This window comes from Euwallacea fornicatus, chromosome 13, assembly GCF_040115645.1.
Source record: "Euwallacea fornicatus isolate EFF26 chromosome 13, ASM4011564v1, whole genome shotgun sequence".
NCBI lineage: Eukaryota > Metazoa > Arthropoda > Insecta > Coleoptera > Curculionidae > Euwallacea > Euwallacea fornicatus.
The window spans coordinates 3,046,590-3,065,854 of NC_089553.1; the positions used below are offsets into that span (position 1 = coordinate 3,046,590).

The 19,265-nt window shown below is 37.7% G+C and overlaps 2 protein-coding genes and 1 long non-coding RNA gene across 5 annotated transcripts in view; 2 read left to right on the top strand and 1 right to left on the bottom strand.

Annotated features, from left to right (window-relative positions):
• Positions 1-19,265, top strand: part of rsh (radish) — an 83,069-nt gene that overhangs the window by 677 nt on the left and 63,127 nt on the right. The window lies entirely within an intron of this gene.
• Positions 153-19,265, bottom strand: part of LOC136343041 (uncharacterized) — a 79,132-nt gene continuing 60,019 nt past the window's right edge. The window contains exons 2-3 of the long non-coding RNA XR_010732736.1: positions 2,462-2,714; positions 153-569 (exon numbers count right to left, since the gene is read on the bottom strand). This is a non-coding gene — a long non-coding RNA (uncharacterized lncRNA). The remainder of the gene's footprint in view (positions 570-2,461; positions 2,715-19,265) is intronic.
• LOC136343013 (putative E3 ubiquitin-protein ligase UBR7) overlaps positions 5,084-19,265 on the top strand; it is a 94,584-nt gene continuing 80,402 nt past the window's right edge. The window contains exon 1 of the mRNA XM_066289371.1: positions 5,084-5,097. The gene's annotated coding sequence lies outside the window, so the exon portion shown is untranslated. The remainder of the gene's footprint in view (positions 5,098-19,265) is intronic.

The following is a 19,265-nucleotide window of genomic DNA, read 5'->3' on the forward strand; positions in this document are numbered from 1 at the left end:
TACACGCTAATGATTGAGAAGAGCAGCTGTTAACTCGCAAAACGACAATATTGATTGACAAAAATGGCGTTAGGTGGCCCATTTGAGCAGCATCAAGTCGCAAAATTAAAAAATATATACGGAGGAAAACCGTAAACAAACGATTCCCCGTCCAAAATGAAATGCTTCCTAAACGGTACTAAATCCTCAATGCTTGTCTCAAACTGTGCATTCTTGAAGCCGGATTTATTCATGTGGTAAATCAACTACACATCCGTAAAGTAAGTATACCATGAAACACTCCAGCTTCTGGAAAGCAGGGCAATTAATTTAATGGCTGGCAAATGAATTTGGGTGGTTCCGCTAAGCCGATTCCCCGCTTAATGGAAATGAATTAGGAATCGGAAATCACTTTGCAAGGACTTCGGGTCGTTATTGTTGTTCAATGTTTTAATGTGCGGTCAATCAAGATGCAAATTTTCGAATTTAACTCTTAAGGATTCCGAACAAAAGATTGTGCCCCGGAAAATCCGGAGCAGAGGAACTGGCTGGTACCGCCAATGGAATGCTACCGCAGACAGCGGCATAATCTGGAACAGGCAAATGGACTAAATTCAGTATTGCGATAAATGCGAAAAAAATATCATGAAACATATCAATTTTAGATTCCGAAATTACACGGTGCAACGTGAAAATTTCATCTCCAAATTCGACCCCTTTTGGGTGACAGTTGCGACCCCCCGAGCTTTTAAATTGAAAATATGAGTTTGTGATATTTCGATCGAAAGGTATATTTGCTACGTAGTCAAAGTTGGTACGGTTTTGAATTTTGTTGCAAAGAATAAATAAATTTGCGTAATTGATGTGATTCTCCAAAACATGCAAAATGTTTAATAACTAAAGTAATGCAATTCCGTTACGGTTCGTGTAATAAAACAACAAAACAAATTAATTTCACTATGAGCGCTGTGAGATGTGCAAAATTCAAGCCTCGGACCTCTGGGCAGCGTCCTAATCGTAAATGAAAATGTCTCTTAACGTTAATCAACATCTGAGGCGTGACCCACCCAATCGCAAGTGTTATTCCTCTTCTGAAGCCATTTAGGTAGTGGGGTTGAATTTTGTACGGTGCACCCTTCGCACATCCTGATGCCCAGCACGTAATCGTGCTGGGCATTGTACCGATCCTGGCCTCCCTATCTACCGATTCGGAGAAGTGAACTTGAGGTACATTAAGATTGATCTGTTTTGTCATTTTATTACGTCATCAACAACAAATTAAAGTAGGGTCGCTAAACCAGGCCATAACGGAGTTGACCATCGAAATTTTCTTAAATTTATGTATCGGCCCTTTCCATTTTACAACGCCGCGTCCCCATCCTTGAAGACATTATGATACCACGATTACTTGGAGTGACGATCATCTGGCCGTCTGGTGCCCAGATGTGTCCAAGCGGGGGCGAGACACCCAAAAACCTCGGTAGTAGTTAAGTTAGTCGGTAAAGGGAAGAGGCTGACCCGGGCAGACCCAAAACCACGAACTGAGACGAGACGGGCCTCGGTCCGTTTGCTCTTCCTTCCTTTGTTCTTCCATTTTAGTTAATAAACGCGCACTTACAGCTTTTATTTCTTGAACTGTGATTCCTTTCGTAGATGTAACGACCACCACACACCTACTCTAGTATTGGAATTTGATACAGCATTGATTCCGACACTACGTTAATTATCTAAGCGCAATTCTTGTAGAGAATTCCGTCTATTAAATGAATTTATTTTTTCCTATTGTTCATTTTTTCTTCTCTCTTATTTATTCCATTTGACCGTTCCACGCTGAATTTGTTTAATAATGGATTGAAAAACTGGTACAAGAACCCCTTGAAATATTGACAACGTACGGAATATTTGAAGACGTTGTTAGACCAGCAATCCCCATGGGTCAGGCATTTAAGTTCATTTACATTTCTACTGATTTGGGAGGCGAGTCGAGGTACGTTGCGATTGATCGATTTTGTTATTTTACCATATTAACAATAACGTAATGCTATTGACAAGTGTTTAGCTTGTTGTAGGAAATTTCGTCTATTATGCGAATTTACTTTTTCCCATTGTTCTTTGTAATGGAAATTAAATTAAATTAAATTAAATCGAATTGAATGAAACTTAATTAAATTGAAAAATTTAATTTAACCTATAGCAATTTTGGACAGAAAATGGATATACCTTTCGAATGAGGTGTCGCAAACCCATACTTCCAATTTAAAAATTTGGGGGTTGCAACTGTCTCCCAAACGGGGTTGAATTATGGGATGAAATATTTATTTTATAAGAAACAATTTCAGGATCTGAAATTGGCCCGTCTCTGTATTTTTTTCGCACACGTGAAAACGTGCAGATATTAAATGAATTCCATTTGGCGCGTTCCTCCATTAGCACTCAGAGGCGTAGATATCTCCCTCTTAAAGTTGTAAGTTGTTACACATACCTTATGCAAATAAATTTTCCTGTGTTCTCACATAATTAATTTATATTTGCGAAGCACCTGCAGTGGCTTTCAAGTCTTCGCCTTGAGAACATCACTTTCCAACCGAACTGCTTAAAAGGAACCCAAAAAATGTTTCCAACATAAGAGATTGGTTCCGCTGCCGAACGACCACCATAGAGCTAAATGTTTTCCCCATATACTCTTGTGGTTCTTTTTTTGGTGCACCTATTTTCAATGGCGCAGATATCGTTTTCTGGAAAGAGACATTTCTAAAAATATTTGTTTAAAATGGCCAAAAAAATGTCTTCCATAAGAAAATATTGGTACCGCTACTGGACGAGCATTAGCCAGCTGAATATTTTCCCATATACTCCTATAGCCACTTTATATTCCTCAGTGACATCAATGGTATAGAAATATTATTTGTTAAGTTGTAAAGGTCCAAAGTAAACTCTTCCAAATCGCTAAAAATTGGGAACTCTATCGACACAAATCTTCCTCCACTTCTATTAATATTTTTTTATCAGCAAATAAGTTTTCTTTTTCCAACATAATTTCAATTAACCCCCCCCCCCCCCCCCCCCCGGTGAGACGGATACATTTTATTAATTTCTATTTAACATTTAAATCCTGAGTTCGATGCTGTTTGGGAGGATTAAACAGGAGAAAATCTTAATCCAACAGCGGATAACTACGACGTGGAAGTTTTTACTGCTTTAGAAAAGAATTCCAGGAGAAAAATTTACTTTGACTGTTCAGTGATCTAAAGGTAACAAAGTAAACTCCCAGCTAAAGTTGGCAAACGAATGGCCCGACAAAGCTTTGTCTATGGAGAAAAGGCGTGTAAATAATCCTGATGGAATTTTACAAATGTTTGGAGGCAACCTATAACTCACGAAGTCAACTAGTAGATGTCCTGGAAATTGCTGTCAAATAAATACAGGGTGGAAGAGCCAAATGGAATAAATTCGATATCTCCACGCTTCGACATACAGCGTGACCCATTTGTTTTGGGGCCCGTCTGTAAAAAGTTTATTGATTGGGCGTTTTAGCCCGGATTTTTTTCCAATTACAGAGCTTGATAAGCTGCACATTTTCAGCAAAAATGGCCTGGTTGGTATCAAATTCAAGGCCTACTATGACAGTTTCTAGAAGAAAAATTTTAATAAATTATATTGGCGATTTTTTTTTAGAAAAATCTGCGCTCGCCACTGGACCGACCACCCCTCAAGGCGGGCTTGTACAAAATTTGAATGAAAAATTTCGAGTAATAACTATTTTGCAGATGAACTAAAAATGTAATAAAATTAGGTGGTGGTCCTAATCATGATGCTCGTTTGATAAGAAATTGGCTAAATGCAAATTTCGAAAACCGTTGGATAGGGCGGAACAGTTCTTTTTGTGAGTGGCCGCCCAGATCCCCGGACTTAACCCCGTTAAACTTTTCGTTTTGGGGTTTACTTAAAGAAAAAGCGTATAAGTCAACACCCCAAAATCTACAAGAGCTACAAGTTAGAATAATCCGTACTTGCGTGAAAATTACTCCCCGGCAAATGCGAAATGTAATTTTGAACATGCGCGAAAGGAACGACAAGTGCATTGGAGAAAATGGCGGCTTGGTAGAAGTTACAAAAATTTCATTGTTTCTTGTGATGTAATTTTCATATTTTTTCTTTTTTTTGCCCTGTATAAGCCTGAGATTATAATTAAGTTGTTATAAACTATAATAATATATTATAAAATATAATACTGTAATAATAACTTTTTGGAAATGAGTAAGTTCCTAGTGCGCATTTTTAATTCTCCTATAAAATCGCTATTATTCAAAATTTTTCATTCAAATTTCGTACAAGCCCTGCTTTGAGGGGTGATCGGCCCAGTGGCGTGCACAGATTTTTCTAAAAAATCGCTAATATGATTTATTAAAATTTTGCTCCTAGAAATTGTCACAGGAGGCCTTGAGTTATGAATCAACGAGGCCATTTTAGCTGAAAATGTGCAGTTCATCAAGTTTTTTAATTAAAAAAAAAAACAATCCGGGCTAATCGCACGCTCAATAAACTTTTCCAGGCTGGCCCCGAAACAAATGCGTCACACTGTATATGAATAAAATGGAAAATCACGCCAATTTTAGATTCTGAAATTACATCCTGTAACGCAAAAATTCCATCCCTAAATTGAACCCCCTCTGCGAGACCATCCCTCTAATTTTTACATCGGAAGTATGGGTTTTTGTTACCTCATTTAAAAGGTCTTTCAAAATTGCTGGCGGTTTCGAATTTTATTCGAAAGAATAATAGAGCATTCGTTTAATTGACGAAATTCTCTACAACAGAGTAAAAACTTATTAACTAATAATGCTTCGTTTTTGATAATGTAATAAAATAACGAAACAAATCGATCTCACTGTACCCGTGCTTAACCTTTCCAAATCGGTCCATGGGGAAGTAAGGATCGCTAGAATGGCCATCACTATCGCCTGATCTTACTCCGTCAGAGTTTTTCTATACGGGAACTGTGGAGAGTGTGGTGGACGAAACCAAATCGCGCGATTTAGCTGACTTACAAAGGGGCACAACGGTCGCGATTAGGTCAATTACTGCTCAGATATTAATTAATCTTTGAAGGCATTTTTATTTACGGTTGAGGTAGTGCCAAGAGGCTGAGGCGATGCATTTTAAACATCTCATAGAAAATCGACATCGGTTTGTTCTATCATTTTATAGCATTATCAATGACGAAACGGCATCAGTTATTAAGCTTCAAGTTGATCGGAGCAAGTGCGGTAAATTAAATTAATTTTTTATTATTCTTCGAAAGAAAATTTAGAACCTTGGCAGTTCTGAATTGAGACAGGAAAGACCCTTCCGTTGAGACGTCACAAACCCGTGCTTCCCATCGACAAAGCGGGGCGCAGCCATTATCGCGCAAACGCGACTCAACTTAGGGATGAAACCTTTACGTTGCAGGGTGCAATTCCAAAATCTAAAACTGACCAGTTACGGTACTTTTCCACGCATGTCGAAACGAGCAGGTATGGAAAATGTTCCGTTTGGCCGTCCCGCCCTGTATGTTAAACAAGCTTTACAAGAGCTTTTAAGGGGTTTAACTGCAACTTTAGTAGTAAGGACCTGAAGATCAAAAGATCCATAAAACTTAATAATAAGGAGCCTTTAACGAATTTCTCCGCGGTATTATAATTAATTGTATGCACTACAGGCGCTTAATAATGAAGTTAATTTGAAAAATGGCATCTTGCAGTTTTGTGCCTTACGATATTCGACATAATGGCCCTCGTTTGAGAGCGACATAAGGGTCCGAATTACGTGTTCGCATTACAGGGTCCCACCTGTGTCCCTTTGGCATAGTTCACAACGTATTTTTGTACCTTGAGCACTTTATTTTTAAACTTGCAACTGAGCCCGATTCGTTTCAGTAAAAATAACGATTCCTCATTTACTTACGGTGCGGTAAACGATTCGGAGATACCGATATATTTAGCTGGTGGCCCACCCACCTCCGGACGCGTTGGACGTAATCGAAAACCCTTCGAGAGGATTTTTTTTTATTTGAACAGGTTATATTTTATTATACTAAAAGTGGGTCAAGCTTGCGAAAACCAACTATTTCGAAAACCCTCCTGCTCCGTACTCGTAAATAGAATTTAGCCCTTACAAAGTCTCCAATTTACTGCCAATACTGCGGAAACAAGTGTAACCAAAAGCAAACAAAAGTAATATAAAAGCGGATTATTTGAAACAATCCAATTTTATTCCGTTTTAAAATCAAGATTTTAGCTTTCGACCCCCCAGTCCGCGGCCATTAGAACGTAATAAATAAGAAAAACGTTTTTCTGTCGATTCCTTCGAAACGTTCGAACAGATTAGCAGGGAGCAGGAAACGAAAGCAAACTTCTGGGATTTCTTATTTTCCTTGGAGAAATATGCTTTATGAAATATATGTTTAGTCTGAAAGCTTTTGAAATTATATCGACTTTGCATGCATTTCAGAGCAGGTTTGTTACAGATGGAAATTTGATGATTTCCAATTGGAAGCTCCATATCTGATTTCATTACCTTAGTATATATGCCTGTCTTATCCCATTCTAAACATTGCCCTTCTCTGCAGTAGGCTTTTCTAAGGGCCTTAGCGGAAAACTACCTACACCAATGGTTTTAACCTACTTTTCAGCTCGCCCTTTAATCTCTGGGCTTCACGGCTTTTTGCACTTAATAAACGGAGACGTACAAGAAGGGAAAAAAAAGAAACCTCGAATAAATTCAACGAAATCTCAAATTGACACAGTTTTAATCATTCCTGATAGCCTTATTGGGAAGCGACGCACGCCAATGATTTTAATCTAGTCTTAAGGTCAAGGTGTGCTCTCTAATCTTCGAGCCTCGTGGTTGCTCACACTTAATGAATGGAGGCGTAGAGGGGGCAAGATGAACATATTGGATCCAACGAGAATGAACGCACAAGCAGTAATTGCAGACAGCAGGACTTCTTGTGCTGAAGTGATTGAAGTTTACCAGTTCAATCGCTCAGCTCATGCGTTCATTCTTATTCAATCTAATATCGGCACATTCTCTTGTATACGTCCTAGTCATTAAATAGAAAGAACCATGAAAATCTGAAACTAAAGAGAGAAAATAAGAAAAAATCATGGGCGTAGGTTGCTTCCTAATAGAGCTGTGGGGAAGTATTAAAGCTGGGAAAGTGAAGCTTCTACCTTTTGTACGCCTGTTTATTAAATTCAAAGAACTGTAAAACCCGAGATTAGAGTGAAAGCTTTGGTCTTAAAATCGGATTAAAGTCAGTGCCGCAGGTTACTTTCCGACAAGGCTGCTAGGAACGTGTTAAAATTGCGGCAGTCAGAATGTTTGTTGAATTTACTCGCAGTTTCTACTTTTCCCGCATTGTACGCCTCTGTTTATTATAATACAAACACCCGTGAAAATCAGAGATTAGAGAAGAAACTTTAGACTTCAGACTATACTGATATAATTGGCGTAGGTTGTCTCCCAATAAGTCTGTTGAAAATGGATTAAAATTGAAGTTTATTTTCTTTCCTCTTGTACGCCTCTGCTTATTAAATACAAAGAGCTGTGCAAGTCAAGTATTAGAGAGCAAGCTCCTTCCTGTAACTTATAGGGTGAGTTTTTTTCGATGATTAGTGAAGGGGTCTCGGAAACTAGCAGAGTTAGGAAGTCGATTATATGGGGAGAGAATTGCATCTTTAGCGAACCAACTTAAAGCCGTTTTTGGTTTCTGGAAAAATTCATGGCTTACATGGTAGTTAGCAAACACAGAATGTCGTCGATTGGTTTTAATCGATCCAGCCGTGTAATTATTAGTTCTGGAAAAATTCGTGTGTCTATGTCAGTACGAATATTGTGGATAATTTTGTCCGGAAAAAGATAGGTTAATCAAATTTTTTCTGACAGCTATCATTTTTGACATATGACAGACAATCACTATTGTTTAAATGGAAAGCTTGGCAGTTCGTGGTTTATTTAAAAAGGTACTTTTTCAAGCTTCAAAATGATACCAGTTAGTAGACAGTTATCTTTCGAAATGGCCCACATTCGGCCTTTTTATAATCTGATCTTGCAACCTTAAAATACTTGGCCGTGAAATCGTTCATATTGTTTGACATTGACAACTCGCGTCATTTAAGTCATAGCTACGTCAATGTTTTCTAATACAGGGTGTTCAGAAATTACATAGAAATATTTTGGGAGGTCATTCTAGAGATTAAATAATGTTTAAAAAATGTCATAAACATGCCCCAAAAAGTGCGTCTTAAAGGGTCTAGAACTCCCCAAGAGCTCTGAGGATGGGGTTTTGGCAATATTTTCGAAATAGTTTGTGATAAAATTACGAAATTCAATATGCTTTAATAAGTTGGAATGGGAACATTTTTTTGTGTTAATAATTGAAGATTCTATTCAGGGGCGTATCCCAATAGGGGTAAATGTTGTCGCACCTGTTTTTTTCTGTGACGTTTCTTAATTTTTTGAAATTAAATTATCGGATCAGAAATATTTTAAAGTAAAAAAGGTCCTCTTATTTCTTCTAATTAAGATAGACCGTTTTCCAGAAAAATTAGTTTTTATAAACTGCTGTACGCTTCCGTGGACATCGAATTGGATCTTAATCGACAGTAGGCATTATAGTAATAGAAACATCTGTTTATTAGCAAGCAAGGACAAAATTAATATTACTAAATATTTTTTACTTATTTTCAACAAATATCAAAAATGGCCTCCGTTTACCTCAACGCATCCCCTAATTCGTATCGAAAATGTTGCGAAAAAAACATCTTCAGAGTTCCCCCGTTTAGGACCTCTATTCCCTTTAAGACCCAATTTTTGGGGTATGTACACAGGGTGAGTCAGTTCATACTAGTAATTCGATATAGTACCTTATTTTAAATTCAGTAAGTCATATGAACGTAAGTCGGCAAACCTTCCGTTTTTGAGATATACGGTTTCAATGTTTTCGGATCATTTTTGCAGTTCCTACGCAGCCGCTATAGTTTTTAAAATGATTTATTTAAATTTTTATCAATTGCTACCTACGATGCTAGATGATTTAAAAGCTTACAGGGTGATATTTTTTCGGTCAGCGGGCCCCCTTTCACCATTATAAAACTTTTTCGTGCTGCGCCACTGCCTGCTTTATCTCCAAAAATTTGAATTCCGCGTTCAGTTTAGAAATCTTCTCGTTTTTTTCAGTTTTATCGTATTTGTAACCTTTTTCGGAGTAATTTGAAAATATCTCTGAAAGAACGCATCATTAATAAACATCTTATTTCGTCCGCAATTCAGCAATTTATAATCCTTTGAGGCAGCCATTAAAATCATGTGCGAAATGAAATAATTCCAGGTCATTTGTAAAGTAATAATGCCCTGACTTACTGTCATTACACGTTTTCATGCAAAAATTTTCGGTAATTTCAATGCACTTACATGTGCTCCTACCCCCAAAACCATTTTTTTGAATTAAATGTTTTTTCAATTTTTTTTTCAAATTACCCTTAAACGGCTACAGACACGATAGAACTGAAAAAGACAAAAAAGTTTCTAAGTTGAACATGGAATCCAACGTTTGGAGATCAAGCAGTCAGTGGCGCAGCACGAAAAAGTTTTATAATGGTGAAAGGGGGCCCGCTGACCGAAAAAATATCGTCCCGTAGGCTTCTAAACTGTCCAAATATTTCAAAATTTGTGAACCATTGCAGGTAGCAAATGGTCAAAATTTCAATAAACTGCTTCAAAAACTGTAGAAGCCACGTGGGAAATGCAAAAATAATCACACGCTTGTGTCTCCAAAACGAAGCCTTTGCCGACATATATGGGATGTTTCATAAACAACTTTTAGGAGATGTAGAGCTCATAACAACAAATATCTGGATCCAACAGAGTTAGATCTAAAATTGCTTCGTCTCCAATATACAGAGTGTTTAATTTCTGATTTTTTAAAAATATTTTATAAATATTTCACAAACGTTTCCGGACAAAGACATGAAATTACAGACACGCAATGGTGGTAGAAATTTGCATGTTCTGAAATAGGCGAAGTATTTGCATCTATAGCAGTGGCGTCTGTGAGGCCCTTCGTTGAGACGTTTTTAATGAACAAAATGTTACGCTACTGACCTTTTTCGATAGGAACATATTTTTTGATATATTCCATTAATTTTTAATGAAAAAGGCCCGTGAGGCTCTCGTTGCTCAAGCAGCCGTTTTCAAGATAAAAAAATAATTTCTCACACTGAAAAACTGGTATAGATTTCCAAGAGCTTTTTTTAGGACGTTTGAGGAGGAACTAATTAAATTTTTTTTTAGTAGAAGTAGAGGACACGAAAACAAAGGTTTTTTGTTTAGTGAAATACGTCCGCAAATTGACGATTTTGACTAGAAGAATTCAAAGTGCATTAAGATAACAAAATATTCTATAGTTTGGAGTTTTGTTTAGGTGCGGGAAAGTCAATAGAAAATAGGTAGAAAACGAATAAATATTTTGCGAAGTTTTCAAAGTTTCGGTCGTATACGTGCTCATCCCAAACACTTTTTGATATATTTAAAAAATACACTGACTTTCAAAAAAACCGTAACACCAAGAAGAACGCATTGTATTACAGTCGCTCAAAAAAGTATTCGTACAGCGGGAAAAAAATTCTGTGACCCATAATTTTCGACTGATTTTGTTCAAAATTTGTATAATGAAAAATCAATCCCAAACTCAGTTTAGGTGTTCGAGCAAGTTTCGAAAATTAAATTTTTAGAGTGCTTTTCATGGTCTTAAAAAAAACCCCATTTCGAAAACTTCTTGTGCGGTGGAAATTTTTCAGTAGGATTTTAATGATCCTGTAGGGGGGATTTTTCTACGTATATCCTGAAAATTTGATCAAAGTCAGACCACAAATAAGGGAGTTGCAGCTTTTTAAATTCGCCAAAAAGTGACGATTCTCAAGCAAAATAATAAAATTTAAACATTTTTGGCGAATTTAAAAAGCTGCAACTCCCTTATTTGTGGTCTGACTTTGATCAAATTTTCAGGATATACGTAGAAAAATCCCCCCTACAGGATCATTAAAATCCTACTGAAAAATTTCCACCGCACAAGAAGTTTTCGAAATGGGGTTTTTTTTTAAGACCATGAAAAGCACTCTAAAAATTTAATTTTCGAAACTTGCTCGAACACCTAAACTGAGTTTGGGATTGATTTTTCATTATACAAATTTTGAACAAAATCAGTCGAAAATTATGGGTCACAGAATTTTTTTCCCGCTGTACGAATACTTTTTTGAGCGACTGTAATACAATGCGTTCTTCTTGGTGTTGCGGTTTTTTTGAAAGTCAGTGTATTAAAAACAAAATCAGAACCTCCGCATCTAGGAAATGAAACGTTTTCGGAACTAACTTTGTTCGACCTAAACACTTGTAGTCACGAGCCCTACATCCCCTGAAAACCAGTACTAACTGACTCAGCCTGCGTAAGAACTTTTTCATTTTTTGAATCTCTAGGATCACCCCCCAAAATATTTCGACGTTACTCCGGGACACCCTGTATAATAATTTCTTTATTTTTAATTTGTTATGTTTGTTGACTCTGTGTAATTTTAATAAAATTTCCGTTGCCCTGTTATTAACGATGATGACGATTACTACTGTAAACACTTCCAGTAAATATCGACAAATTGGAACAATGGGGGTAACACGTAAATCGTTAGAATGTGCGATAAATGAAACTCGAATTCCCTATTATTAAACTGAAATCTAATTAAACGTACATTTGGTGTTACCGAATTATGAAGGTTTTTGCATTTTAGGCAGTAATCAGGTAGTAAAGGGTTCGTTGTTGTGCATTATATTGTAATTAATCGAATGCGGCATAAGTTTTCAAATGTAGGGCAATATTAAGTAGTTGCTCCCCGGCTATTCAATAGAGTGCCTCATCTCAGGATCTCTTTGCTCGTACTGGAGATAGTTTCCCTCTATAATATCGACGAGGGAATAATGAAAAGGCCCGTGAATTCCAGTGGTATTGCCACAGAGTGAGGCAAGTTATAGACTTGCATTGCCTTTATATGGCATTCAAGAATATTGGAAAATAGCATCATACCTCCCCCCGGGCAATAGCGATTTTTCTCATTTCTGAACTTCGCCCTGGAGACCTCAATAAAAACTTTCCTTGTTTGATGAATTAGGACATGCGCAGCCTCGGGGTTCTAAAAACTTTTACGCCGTTTAAGAAAGATTTTAATAAATTATTTTAATTCGTCCGCCCTTTTCCTTATTGCCCGTTACTTGCCTATACGACTTCGGGTAGAACTTTTTTATTGGTCGTAACGGTTTCGATAGCGGCATTTGAGAAATTTACGGCCGGGGAGCAAAAACAAGCGCCTGGTTGGGAAACGGTGTCGTTGGTTCCTCCCAGCTTTTTTTTTTTTTAATCGTTAACAGCACATAAAACAATGCACTATCTACGCTAATAAAAATGGGCGGAAAATATACAGTAAAAAATATTGAACCTTCTAATAATCGTCCAGTGGCGGAGCGAATTTTTTCATTTTCCGAGCCACGTTTTTTTCCCCGCGTGCCTCTATATGTAGTGCCTATCACGCACCCTTAGTATCCCGGAAAAAATTGCGTTCTGAACGTTTCACTTCGATAAATTAATGGTGCCAGCAGTGAAAGACTACTAGAGAGTTCATTTTTTATTCATGCCCATATGCAGACGTGGAGGAGCCCCTACTAACCCTCACTAATTGGAATTTATTTTTTTCCCGACATTCAAATTTCCGAAGTAAACTGTTCCGAATTGCTAAAAAACCGAGTTTAAGAAAAACAGGTGCCGTCACTGGAAGACCTCCACCCGAACCAATATCTTTTCCAACATAAATATTCACATAGCTACTATACGGGGTGTCTACTAATGACGGCATTAATTCTGAGGGACGATTTCTCGTCACATTTTAAGGAAAAAAGTTCCGGTAAACGTATGTCCTATGTTGCTTCGTTTTCGCGATACAGGGCGTCAGATTTTTTTCGGATTTTCATAAATATTTTCGGACATAAAAACAACATCTCGATGAAATTCACTATTCAGGGGTTTCCAAAGCCGGGAAATTCAAATACGATATCGGTTTCGTCGCGACATTTATGGGGCTATTATTAAATGCTTATTAATGAATTAATGTTTTGGTGAAATGATGTGCAAAGAAATGCTTTATCGTCAATATCTCGGAAACCGTCGCTCTGATAGTTTTCAATCAAGTATACCTTTTTCGTTTCGAATTTACGAGGGAACAAAACGTGATCTGTCAGAAGTCAAAATGCGGAGTCCCAAAAACGTCAGGACTAATTTAACGCAAGAACATTACTGTAGGTGGCGCCCCGGACATGTTGCGGTAAAACCGATATCGCATTTGAATTTTTCGTGTCGGAAAACTTCTGAATGCCGAATTTCATCGGGGTATTACTCGGGAGTCCGAAAATATTTATGAAAAACCGAAGGAAAAATAAAACTTTGACACCCTGCATCAAGAAAACGAAACAAGATGCGACATGCGTTCATTGGAACTTTTGTTATAAAATGTGACGAGAAAACGCCCCTCGAAATTAATGCCATCATCTAGTGGACACCCTGTATATTCCTCAACTGCCTGCAGTGACGCAGACTTCCTTTTTGTCAGTTTAAAAACTTCGCAACTGAACTTCTCCGAGTTCCTAAAAAACCTTGTTTAAGAAAAATGGGCACCGCCACTGGAAGACCACTAACCGGCTCATATATTTTATACCCATGACCTAATTTTTGGTACTTATGAAGCTTGATTTAATGTCGCCACGTTGCTTTCGATTTATTGAATGTTCCTAAATTTGATATAAGCGCCCTGAAAGAATGAGACAGGGAAAGAGTCTGTCTGACGATAACATCCTTATGACAACGTTGAGGGCGAAACTTGAGGGTATAAGAGGACGTATGGAAAATTGCACAAAATAATTTTACAATAAAAATTCAGGCCAAAAACGTCAGGACATTGGAAATGTCCACGTTATTGGTGTAAATTCTCCACCATTTCGAAAAAATTTCGATAAAGTACTTCGGAGGCCGACCCCGGGGCTACGCACGTTGCACAGTGGTCCGAAATGCTAATTCTTGGTCCGCTCGCATCATAAGCGCAATCACTACTCCAGCAGGAATTAATTGCGATTTACGAAGATATTATCACTTCATCTCTTGTGTACCTAAATATACCCCATTGAGGCTATTAGTTATGACCCAATTCACATGCAAGGATCATGGAAGGCATGGAAGGGGTGTAATTCACCTTTATCCAGCAAATGCCTTTATCACACTCCCGGGAAGTATATGTCAGCATACCAGAGTGCGAAGCTGAGTCATACTTGAAAATCTCATAAAATTCATGGTGATGATCCATTTGTGCGCGTAGGGAAGAAAACACGTAAATGACGAATGTGATTCAATTGCATTGCGATTTGATATTTTATTGAATCGATTGGGTTAAAAACTAATTACGTGTTCGGTCCAAATTACCAGTATTTTTCAATTTGCTCTGTATCTCATCGGAAACAGTTTCGGTGAAATTATTATATATTTTGGATGTTTGCATTAAATTCAAATTAATATTTATGGCAACCGTACAGCCTATGTGGCGTTCGCTGAAACGGTGATGAAATTGAAAGAGCCACCGTATTTACCATTAAGCACTTTACCCCGATTACAATTTTTATAATCAACTCGTTGGTTAATTGATCCATTATTCAATTATGTGAGTCGCGAAACATTATGATAAATGATGTATTATTATACGGGGTGCCTTACCGACTAGTAAATAAAAGCAATAAATCATTATGTAGGGTGTGATCGTTTTATATTGATAATTTTTCATTATACAATGACTTTTTTGTTTTTTAAGATGTCGGTACGCGACACAAGCACTTCTCTAGGACTTCTTCACGGGTCCTTCGCGAATTTAAAATGACTTCCAGCAACGCCAAGTTTTGACGTTTATTCACGTAACTTGCATCTTTCCAAATGGAACATCCTGTATATTTTCCCATTTTGGTAGTTTAAGAAAAATTCTAAACGTACTTTATGTAACGCTTAGTAGGTCTATTTGTTACCGTTGGTTCATATGGTAATATGCCAATTTAAAAACCTAAACTGGTTTGCACGTACGAAGGCCTCGAACTCAAGCGGCCTTGTTGGATTCAGCGATTTACCGTCCGTAAACAATGGTAACAGTATCGAACCACGGTAATGATATGACTTTTCTTCACGATATTACAAAATTACTCTTTTATTACATATCTATGCCCGGTGGCATTAGAAGTGTTACACCCAGTAGGATAAATTTTTTAAAAATTATTATTAATATTTTGGCAACTAAATGACTATATTGACGACAGGCTACGATGCCACGCCCAACATTTCATCTTTAACAGCTTCTGCAAGAAAAAAGCTTCATTTCTTAGTTGTTCCTGAAGACAACGGTCCACGCGACCTGCTTGGTACAGATATTTTTAGTTCTCACGTTTCTGTCCGCTTGTGCAAAACGTCCAGGGTCCGAACACTTCGACAATATCAGCCTTTTAGCGATTTTGACAGGGGTAGAGTTGTTGCCTGTTGAGATGTTGGTTTGTCTTATCGCGAAATTGCTCGCCGTGTTAACACCGCTGCAATGACGGTGTGGGTGTGGGCAGAAGAAGGTGGAGGAACACGTAGAAGACCAACTGGTCAACCGAGACGTACCTCCGAGCGACAAGATCGGCCCTTCAGTCGACCAGGTCTGCGAGACCGCTTTGCTACTTCACCCCGACTTGGTGACCAGCGGTTTGGAGAAGAAGGTAGACGTTTTAGTATGCGAACTCTGTATCGTCGCATTCGAGCCTTTGGACCATTTCCATATCGTCCTCGATTGGTGCTACCTTTAGCAGCAACACACCGTGGTTAACGTTTGGACTGGTGCAGAGAACGGCAGCATTGGGAGACAGAATGGCATAATGTCGTATTCAGCGACGAATCGCAATTCTATTTAGGCATGCATGATGGTCGTGTGAGGGTAAGACGTCGTCTTCACAAAGAACTAAGAAATTAAACTTTTTTTTTTGTAAAAGCTGTTAAAGATAAAATGTTGAGCGTGGCAACGTAGCCTGCCGTATATATAGTCATATTGTTGCCAAAACATTAATTTAAAAAAATCATTCCTACTGGGCGTGACACTTCTAATGTCACTGAGTATATTAAGTGCCCAGTGAAAATAATTATTAACAATTAAACGCAAATAAAAATTAATTAATTGCTACCATTAGTAGACCTGGCGAACGTGAGCGTCTTGTTGCGCAACGCATTGTTGATTGTTTATTGGGGATTACTGAGGATTTCTGGTTTTTATCTTAATTTTTTGACGACGTTTGTTATTCTTAATTTTAAGTTCGAAAAGTCATCGCGTGAAGTTTCGTAAGCTTTCCTTTTCACGTACGCCCAAGAAAACCCAACATTGTTACATTTTAATTTTAATTTAAAATTAAAGTAAAATTTCAGTTTTCATTAAAAGCCATTTAAGTTAGGGGCCTCCTGCACAATGCGAGAACTACTTTCAATTTTTGAGTTGGCATGCTAAGCGAGAGGTGAGCCTGTAGCAGTAAGAGGTTGATATGCTAAGTGTTATATTGAGTGCGTTTCGAATTTTCCCTACAACGCGAAAATTGGGAAATATACAGGGTGTTCCAGCTGGAGAATGCAACTTACCTCGCTGAATGTCAAATTTTGACAGTCAGGGGGTTCGTTTTAAATTTGCAAAAAAACGTACATGAGACTGGGTATCATCTACACTGCGGTTATAAGGAGTTGGAAACGTGCCCAATGATTATTCTGAAAAACGCCAAGTAAGGGGGGCAATCGCAAATAAAACGTATAGAACGTTTTTAAACTCTCTTTTTGCCGAAAACATCCATTTATACCGAACGAAATTTCAAGTGCTTAAAATTATCGGCAAAATCAATTTACGAAGCGACTATACAGGTCTCCCAACGCAATAACGAATTTACCGTGACTTCTTCCAAAATATCTCAATAATAATTTTTTACGAGGTAAAGAAACGTCAATAATTGAGCGAAGCGACGCAATCAATACGTTGAGATTTACGAACGGCAAACAACTTAATCGACTATCTGGAGCATGAGGGGAAATTACCGATGGGCATCAGTCTTCCGGAAAGAAGCGAATTCCAACATCACAAGGCAGTCGGTATAAATAACTCGACAATAAACGACCTTTTGTTAAACTTGTGGATTCCTTTACCTATACTGTTTTGACCGTCAACGACAGAGATTTCTGATAAGATATAGCTATACTCGTACACTCGATAGGTAGAGAAAATTGGATTTTGTTGATATTGGGTGAACTCCGGGTTTAAATGATTCCAGTATATTCGTTTTCGTTGCGTAATAAACGGGGAATGTCGTTCTTAACAAACGAGCGTAACAATACGTGCATGAGCGGCAGGTGCGAGGTCACGATCGCGCGCAAGTAGGGCGAGAGGAGTATTTTTAACAAGTTGGAACTTCAGAATAAAATCTCCTACATCGATGAATTTTCTGCTGATTAACCGGCGACGATCAGAAATTCTGTTAAAACCGGCGCATTCGCCTCGGCGCAGAGCTTTACCATTCAAGTGAACGAAAATGTTGGTGCTTTCATATGAACTTTTCGCCTCCGCCGTTCCCCTGAGATCGAGGTTTCTATACGGTTTTTTTCAACGTAGCTCCGTCAAATTTATTTTTATATACAAATTGCATCCATTTTGTTTAAAATATGCTCGGTCGTCAGCGTTCAGAATTTCACATTTTTGCATCAAATATTTCTGAAAATTTACGTACCGCGTATTGCCGGGACCACCAGAGAACGGGAGCGGAAAAGTAGCTGTGAAGTAAGCGTTAGGTTCGCCCACCAGCTAAAATCTTATGACTATAACGTTCTACAATTTCCCCATAAACATGCAAATACAAAAATAAGCAAATATGCCAGATTATATGACATACATAAATAGAGCAATAGATCGGACGTCAATGTAGCGCCGCGATAGAGCCTTTGTCTCTGTTTTTATCTCTGCTGGCCGCTCATCGTAACATCTTTATATAAACGTTATGGTGAAGAACACAAATTCTGCAAAACATATATACGGCATAATTGGAAAACTTTCGATGTTTACTTTAAGGAGAAAAGCACATAACATTCTGCTTTATTTCGTCTTGCCGGTAAATAAGGCTTATTCCTAAAATTGTCCCAAAGCCTCGAAAAATCGGTCGTTATATCTTAGCAACTTTAATAAATTTTTATTTACACTAGCATCTTAACCCAACAGACGATAAGGAAATTTAATGAAAGAAAAATATAACGGTATTGATATAATCCTTACTGGAGCAGGTCTTTTACTGTAATATCGACAGTTAGAAAACAAAATCCCTGGATAAGATTTAATTTTTACAAAAATTGTTTTTTCACTCTGATTTACAGCTCCGCGGAGAATTTCCCGTCGAACTTTTACAACCTCAAAAGAGAAAGGAGAATTGTATTTTATTAACAAACATCAAAAATGTCTCGACATTACCCTAAAAGAAAAAACACATTATTCAATTTCCCGCTAAAATGGCGGATGCGCTTACGAAGTAATTAACACGTGCCGTAACAGTTTTTGTTAAATAACTTAGAGGCACACTTCAGTGAAAAGCGTTCTGCTACTAAATAGTGGAATCAACGTTAATCATTCCGTTCTGAATCGAGCTTCCAATTAACCGGACCGATTCGGATTTATCCTTGTTAGAGTCCGGTTTCCCGAATAAATAGACGATGGAGCACCTAGCTGACAATGTTATTGGGGACACGAAATTCCAGAGTCCAATATCTTAAATAATTATATCGAATTAATACCCGAAAATGATGTACGAACAGCGGCGGCGCTAATAAAGTGCAAGATAGTTCTCTGTTTGTTTGTCAAGTCAAATTAGTGGAAAACCTTAATCAGTAGGCGAATTTGTTAAGTATTTTTAGAAAAAGGAGAAAAAGTGGCAATGTGTAAAAATCATTTGAGAAAAGACGCTGTAGAGTGTCAACTGTTTTTGGTGAAATTAAGACAGCTTAAGTAAGTTACACTTAAACTAAGATTTGCTGACACCCCAAATTTTTCTGGATAATTGGCTTTTGCAGCTGGTTGCCAGATGATGATATATCTATAGCTTACTAATGTCAACCGAAGTATGTAAAAATT